This window comes from Pseudorca crassidens, chromosome 9 (assembly GCF_039906515.1).
Source record: "Pseudorca crassidens isolate mPseCra1 chromosome 9, mPseCra1.hap1, whole genome shotgun sequence".
NCBI classification, from domain to species: domain Eukaryota; kingdom Metazoa; phylum Chordata; class Mammalia; order Artiodactyla; family Delphinidae; genus Pseudorca; species Pseudorca crassidens.
The window spans coordinates 41166566-41175452 of NC_090304.1; positions in this window are offsets into that span (position 1 = coordinate 41166566).

An 8887-nucleotide genomic window follows, 5' to 3' on the forward strand; every position below is an offset into this window, starting at 1 on the left:
TGATTTTTAACATAAGCATTTGAGACTGTAAATTTCCCCTTAGCACTGCTTTCACAGCATCTCATAAGTTTTGGTATGTTGAATTTTCATTTTCATTCATCTGCAAGAATTTTCTAATTTCCCTTATTTCTTTGATCCATTGCTTGTTTCAAAGTGTGGTTTCATTTCTACAAGTTTGTGATTTTTTTTTCTGTTACTGATTTCTAACTTTATCCTATTGTGATTGGGGAAGATACTTTTTATGATATCTATCTTTTTAATCGATTGAGACTTAATTGGTGGCCTAACATATGGTCTATCCTAGAAAATGTACATGTGCACTTGGGAAGAACATGTATGCTATTGTTCTTGGGTAGAGTGTTCTGTAGGTGTCTGTTATATCTAGTTGGTTTATTGTCTTAAGTACTCTATTGCCTTACTTATCGTCTGTCTGGTTGTTCTATCCATTATTTGAAGTGGGGTACTGAAGTCTTCAGCTATTATTGTAGAACTGTCTATTTCTACCAGCAATTCTGTCAGCTTTTGCTTCATATAGTTTGTTGCTCTGTTAGTACATGTGAAAATGTTTATAATTATTATATCTTCTTGCTGTATAGAGCCTTTTATTACTATAGAATGTCTTTTTTTCTCTTGTAACTTTTTTTGATTTAAAGTCTATTTTGTCTGAAAAGCCAATATCCATTCATGATAAAAACTCTTACCAAAGTGGATATAGAGGGAACATACCTCAACATAATAAAAGCTGTTTTTGACAATCCCACAGCCAATATAATACTCAATGGTGAAAAGCCGAAAGCCTTCCTGCTAAAATCTGGAAGAAGACAATGATGACCACTCTCACCTTTTCTAGTCAACATAGTATTGGAAGTCCTAGCCATAGCAATCAGAGACAAGAAAAAAATAAATAAAAGGTATCCAAATTGGAAGGGAAGAGGTAAAATTGTCATTATATGCAGATGACATGATACTATATATAGAAAACCCTAAAGACTCCACACAAAACTAGTAGAATTGATAAAGAATTCAGCAAGGTAGCAGGATACAAGACTAACATACAGAAATTGGTTGCATTTCTTTACACTAACAATGAAATGTCAAAAAGGGAATGTAAAAAGACAATACCTTTTAAAATTGCACCCCCAAAAATAAAATACTTAGGAGTAAACCTGTCCAAGGAGGTGAAAGACTTATATGCTGAGAACTATAAAACATTAATAAAGGAAGTTGAAGATGATTCAAATAAATGGAAAGCTATCCCATGCTCTTGGATTGGAAGAAGTAATATGGTTAACATGAACATACTACCCAAAGCAATCTACAGATTTAATGCAATCCCTATCAAATTACCCATGATGTTTTTCACAGAACTAGAACAAATAACCAAAATTTATATGGAACCATAAAAGACCCAGAATTACCAAAGCAATCCTGAAGAAAAAGAACAAAACAGGAGGCATAACCCTCCCAGACTTCAGACAATACTACAAAGCTAAAGTAATCAAGACAGCATGGTACTGGCACAAAAACAGACATATGGATCAATGGAACAGAGCAGAGAGCCCAGAAATAAACCCACACACCTATGGTCAATTAATCTTTGACAAAGGAAGCAGGAATATACAACGGGAAAAAGACAGTCTCTTCAGCAAGTGGTGCTGGGAAAGCTGGACACCTGCATGTAAATCAATGTAGTTAGAACACACTCTCTCACCATACACAAAAATAAACTCAAAATGGCTTAAAGACTTAAACATAAGACATGACACCATAAAACTCCTAGAAGAGATCAAGAGCAAAACATTCTGTGACATAAATTGTACCAGTGTTTTCTTAGGTCAGTCTCCCAAGGCAATAGAGAAAAAAAATAAAAACAAAAATAAACAAATGGGACCTAATCAAGCTTTTGCAGAGCAAAGGAAACCATAAACAAAACAAAAAGACAACGTATGGAATGGGAGAAAATATTTGCCACCTATGTGACCCACAAGGGCTTAATTTCCAAAATATACAAACAGCTCATACAACTCAACAACAACAACAAAAAAAAAAACAATCGAAAAAATGGGTAGAAGACCTAAGTAGACATTTCTCCAAAGAAGAAATACAGATGGCCAATAGGCACATGAAAAGATGTTCAACATCGCTAATTATTAGAGAAACACAAATCAAAACTACAATGAAGTACCACCTCACAGCGGTCAGAATGGCCATCATTAAAAATTCTACAGGGAATTCCCTGACAGTCCAGTGGTCAAGACTCCACTCTCGCACTGCCAGCGGCCCGGGTTTGATCCCCAGTCAGGGAAGCCATGTGTCACAGCCAAAAAAAAAATTTTTTTTTAAATAAAAACTCTACAAACAACAAATGCTAGAGAGGATGTGGAGAAAAGGGAACCCTCCTACACTGTTGGTGGGAATGTAAGTTGGTACAGCCACTGTGGAAAACAGTATGGAGGTTCTTCAGAAAACTAAAAATAGAATTACCATATGATCCAGCAATCCCACTCCTGGGCATATACCCGGACAAAACTATAATTCAAAAAGATACATGCACCCCTACGTTTATAGCAGCACTATTCACAAGACATGGAAACACCTAAATTTCCATCAATAGATGAATAGATAAAGAAGATGTGGTACATATATACAATGGAATACTACTCAGCCATAAAAAAAAGTGAAATAATGCCATTTGCAGCAACATGGATGCAACTAGAGATTATCATACTAAGTGAAGTAAGTCAGAAAGAGAAAGATAAATACCATATAACACCACTTATATGTGGACTCTAAAATATGACACAAATGAACCTATCTTCGAAACAGAAACAGACTCAGAGGGGGTTGGGGAAGGGATGGAGCAGGAGGTTGGGGTTAGCTGATGTAAGCTATGGATGAACAATAAGGTCCTACTGTGTAGCACAGAGAACTATATTCAGTATCCTATAAGTCATAATGGAAAAGAATATTAAAAAGGAATGTATATATATGTATAACAGAATCACTTTGCTATATAGCAGAAATTAACACAACGTTGTAAATCAACTATACTTCAATTAAAAAATAAAATAAAAATAAAGTATGTTTTGTTTGATATTCATATAGCCACCTTTGCTCTCTTTTGGTTACTATTTGAATGCAGTATCTTTTTTTTAATCCTCTTACTTTTAACACATTTGTGTCTCTGGATCAAAGGGGATTCTTCTGAGTATATAGGTTAACCATGTGTTTTTATCCATTTTGCTAATCTTTGTCTTTTGATTGGAGAGCTTAATCTATTTATGTTTAAAGTAATTGAACTTTCATTTTGCTATTTGTTTTCTATATGCCTCATAGTTTTTCTGTCCCTCATTTCCTGTATTACTGCCTTCTTTTGTGTTTAGTTGATTTTTTGTAATATATGTTTAAATACATTTCTCATTTCCTTTTTGTAATTCTATAGCTATTTTCTTTGTGGCTGGCATAGGGATTAAATTTAATACCCTAAAGTTATACACTCTAATTTGAATCTCTACCTGCTAAATTTCAATAACATACAAAAACTCAGTTCCAGTGACTTCCCTGGTGGTCCAGTGGTTGAGACTCTGTGCTTCCACTGCAGGGAGCATAGGTTTGATCCCTGGTTGGGGAACTAAGATCCCACATGCTGCATGAGGTGGCCAAAAAATTTTAAAAAACAAAAAAACTCAGCTCCATTACATCTCTATCCCCACTCCTTTCAGTTGTTGATGTCAAAAATTACATCTTTATACCTTTTGTGCTCCAAGACATTAATTTCTCTGCTGAGGATCAACCTGATGTGTAAACTTAAGGTCTTCTCAGGTCTCTTCTGAATTTTTCCCCTGTGCATGTGTGGTCACTTTCTAATTTCCCCTATATATGCAGTTGTTTTCGAATAGCCTAGTCTTTAATCTGTTTTCGCGTGGGAAAAAGAGAAAATTGAAGAGGAGAGAAAATGGGTGCTGGCCCTTAAATTCCTTGGCAGTCACTACAGGCAGAGGAGAAAGGCTTGCAAGGATGAGAGGAGGTGCAGCATGCCCCTCAGATCCACCTCCTTGCCTGAACCTCTGCAATCAGCAATCAGAGCACAGATCCCTGATACTCAGACGACAGGGTCCTTTCGGTCCACTCTGGCTCCCACAAGCTGTTTGCAACCTACTCCAGGAACACATGCACAGCTGACTGCCTTATATCTGGGGATGGGAGATTGGTAGCTGCGATGGTGCTAAGAGCTGGAATTGGCTAACACAAACTGCAGTTTTCAGTCCAAGTCTTCCCTTTAGAGTTGCAAGCCTTCAACAGACTCCAGAGTTCCAGAGTAATTACATTAGACAGGTTTACCAGCACAGTTGTTGGCTATGTGGGGACAGAGATACCTGGTACTTCCTACTCTGCCTTCTTCCCAGAATCCTCCTTCATGGTCTTTTGTAACAACAGCCAAATAAGTTAGAGCTGGGTGTGAATGAAGAGCCTACAGACATTGAAGGATAACTTAGTAATGGTCAGGATGGCAGTAATGAACTGTTGTGATGCCTATTTCAATGATCCAGAGGCTGTTTTCTTGGTCTCTTCTTCTCAGCCTTATCTTGTTTAATGGAGGTCATCAGGCAGGGGACACCTGATGAGTGGGTGTTTTGTAGTTTCTCTCATGAGGCACAATCATAGTGAAGACAAAGTCCGTGATATGGAAAGGACTCAGTGATCCAGGCCACAATCTTGAGGGGTGTGTCCCTGGATAATAGGGCTCTGAGGATATGAGTAGAAATTGTGTTCCTATTACTAGGCAAATATCCTTGTAGCTGGTGTGATATCAACTAACTTTCAGATGTCAGATCTTGTATTGATTTCCATAATGCAACATCACTCTTTGGCATCAAAGACCTAAAGGATCTTAAAGGCCCTTTGGAAACCCCTCAGCCCTGGGCCAGTCCTTAGCACACCTTAAGCAGTAGTTACACACGCTTAAGCAATCAGTGCCTAACTTCTCTTCAGCACCAATAAGTGCCATCCACAGCAAACCTCCAGTTAAGATGAGAATGTGAAGAATGGGCTCCCTGAGGAGCCCAAGGACTGAGCAGAGACCACAGGTTAGAGAAGGGTTGGTTTCTTCTTTTCCTCTTTTGCCTTGTGGTCAACCTTGAATAAGCTGTTTCTTTTGCCTCAGAAGTTAAGGAGTTTTCATTGGTCAAAGTAAGGCTATGAAATCCTTTTTGCTCTCTCTGTAGGAAGATAGACATCAGATCCTGCCGGTGATGAGCAAGATAAGGTGGAGTGGTTAGAAATTTTATTCTTACCTGTATGATGTATTTCAGCATTAAATGTTTTGACTAGCCCTCTTCCATTCATTTTACTTCTCTATAGTCTTAAGAGGTACAGGGTAAAGTTAGAGCATATGTAGTCATTAGATCACATATAGATCATATTCTGTAAGTCATTCTACTGACTTTGCTTTTTTATAAGTCTAGAAAATAGTAGCATTTAATGAAAATAGCTGTGAGGCACATTGCAGTCTAATTCTTTTATTTTACTGAAATGAGAAAGGGGAGGAGTGAAGGAGGTGGATGTAGAAGAACAAAAAAGTGGATGGACCTAAAGACTGTCATACAGAGTGAAGTAAGTCAGAAAGAGAAAAACAAATATCATGTATTAACAGATATACGTGGAATCTAGAAAAATGGTACAGATGAACAAAGCAGAAATAGAGACACAGACGTAGAGAACAAACACATGGACACCAAGGGGGTGCAGGTGTGGGATGAATTGGGAGATTGGGATTGGCATGTATGCACTACTGTGTGTAGAATAGATAACCAGTGAGAGCCTGCTGTGTGGCATGGGGAACTCTCCTCACTGCTCTGTGGTGACCTGGATGGGAGGGAAATCCAAAAAAGCGGGGACATATGTATACATATAGCTGATTCGCTTCATGGTACAGAAGAAACTAACACAAGATTGTAAAGCAACTATACCCCCAATTTAAAAAAAAAGAACAAATGAAGGACACCATGTGATGGCAATGAGATTTACTTGGAGGTTAGTTGGGAGACACTGATTAATACTATTTATTTTATTTCTGTGGAGAATCCCAGCCAGACTTACTGGTGAGTTCTTCTGGAAGAAGCCGATTTCCAGGAAGGCATCTTTCAGTCCAGTTTGAAATGGGACTGCTTTTCTTGTGAGCTTTGTTTTCTCCTCATGTTTTAAAGCTCATGCCCTCATAAGGAGATTTATTCCCTCATATTACTTCATCCATTCTCCTCCACTAAGCACGCTTATTCACATGAGACAGCCCCCATTCAGTTTTAGAAATAGAAGCTACTTTAGGTATTTTAACAGAAAGAAATTTCATACAGGGAACTAGATGTTAAAAAATAATGTAAAGAAATTTCATACAGGGAACTAGATGTTAAAAAATAATGTGTGGGACTTCCCTGGTGGCACAGTGGTTAAGAATCCGCCTGCCAATGCAGGGGACATGGGTTCGAGCCCTGGTCCAGGAAGATCCCACATGCCGCAGAGCAACTAAGCCTGTGCACCACAACTATTGAGCCTGAGCTCTAGAGTGCGCGAGACACAACTACTGAAGGCTGAGCTCCTAGAGCCCGTGCTCTGCAACAAGAGAAGCCACCGCAATGAGAAGCGCACGCACCGCAATGAAGAGTAGCCCCCGCTCACTGCAACTAGAGAAAGCCTGCACGCAGCAACAAAGACCAATGCAGCCAAAAATAAATAAAATTAATAAATTAAAAGTAATAGTAATAATGTGAGTAGTTCTGGAAGATGCTACAGTTACCATAACCAAAAGGTGGGGACTCAGAAGTCCACAAACTTGAACTGTAGACATGAAGAAAATCCCATGGAGCCTGTGATCTAGGGATCAGGACACTGCCCCTGGTGCTGCCACAACTACCTTTCAACACCTACGAAATGCTGGGCCCTGGAATGCTGCTGTTGAACACCTGGTTTCTCAACCACTCGCCAGCAGAAAACAGAAGAGCAGGAATATAGAACTGTCCAACTCTGCCTTTCAATTCTCACATGAGACATATAATTGGAAAAAAATACCCTAAGACAGTAGGTTTAAGGAAGTGTGGGGACAGTTATGCTTTAGTTTTCCAGCTAACTAGGCAAGTTGAAAGGATCCTGAGTGTGCTGATATGATTTCCATCGACACAGCCAAGTGCTTTAAATATTTCCAGAGTGCTAAGGATAAGGCTTAAGCCAAAGGAATGAAAGTCTAATAATGGAACTTCATCCATTAGTAGGAGAAACTCTTCTTTCTCTTAGTGCTGGAAGGGCATTTCAGATCTTAACACACAAATGATTTCTAACAGTTTTACCTCTGGCTTACTGGTGCCTATGGTTATGATTATCCAATAGAAGGCAAAGCTCTCACTTAATGTTTCATTTCTTCCTACCAAGACTGCAGTGTATTCTCATGTATAATTTTGTCATTGAGATCAAGAATTGGGTTGTCCTGTTACAGGCCCTCACTCTCCTCCACTGTGATGAAACACACATGAGTACACATAACGGAATGTGCAAAGGGGGAAGTTTTGTTCTGGTTGCATTACTCTTCACAGGGAGAGCGCTGTAGAGTGAGCAAGTAGGACTCAAGCCAAGAGCTGGCAGGAGCCCGTGAGACACTCTCACTTGACCCTACCCCCACACCCCTGCCCCTGGGATGAGTCTGCCAGCATGACTTTTTAATTTCTAGATGAAAGAGACTCTTAAAATTTTTGTTATTGGGACTTGCCTCGTGGCACAGTGGTTAAGAATCCACCTGCCAATGCAGGGGACACGGGTTCGAGCCCTGGTCTGGGAAGATCCCACCTGCCGCAGAGCAGCTAAGCCCGTGCACCACAACTACTGAGTCCACCTGCCACAACTACTGAAGCCCGTGCTCCTCATCAAAGAGAAGCCACCGCAATGAGAAGCCCGTGCACTGCAATGAAGAGTAGCCCCCTCTCGCTGCAACTAGAGAAAGCCCGCATGCAGCAACGAAGACCCAGTGTGGCCAAAATTAAAGAAATTAATTAGTTTAAAAAAAACTTTATTACTGAGTATGTATTTTTAATTCAGTTTTCTTTTTCTTTAAGTTCTCATTATTTTACTAGAATATGCCTTGGAGTCAGTTATTCTGGGTTGATTTTCCAGGGTACTCAGTATATTCTTTCAATATAGGATTTCAAGTTGCCTTTTATTTCAGTATGTTTTTCTTTAATGATTTTTTTCCTTTTTTTTTAACGTTGTGTTAATTTCTGCTGTACAGCAAAGTGATTCAGTTATACATGTATATATATATATATTTTAATATTATTTTCCATTATGGTTTATCATAGGATACTGAATATAGTTCTCTGTGCTATACAGTAAGACCTTGTTGTTTATCCATTCTGTATATAAAAGCTTACATCTGCTAACCCCAACCCCTCCCCAAACCCCTTCCCCATTGGCAACCACAAGTCCATTCTCTATGTCCATGAGTCTGTTTCTGTTTTGTAGATAGGCTTATTTGTGTCATATTTTAGATTCCATATATAAGTGATATCACATGATATTTGTCTTTCTCTTTCTGACTTACTTCACTTAGTATGATAATCTCTAGTTACATCTATGTTGCTGCAAATGGCATTATTTCATTCTTTTTATGGCTGAGTAGTATTCCACTGTTTATATGTACCACATCTTCTTTATCCATTCATCTATCAATGGACATTTAGGTTGTTTCCATGTCTTGGCCATTGTAAATAGTGCTGCTATGAACATAGGGGTGCATGTATCTTTTTGAATTATAGTTTTGTCCGGGTATATGCCCAGAAGTGGGATTGCTGGATCATATGGTAATTCTATTTTTAGTTTTCTGAAGAACCTCCATACTGTTTTC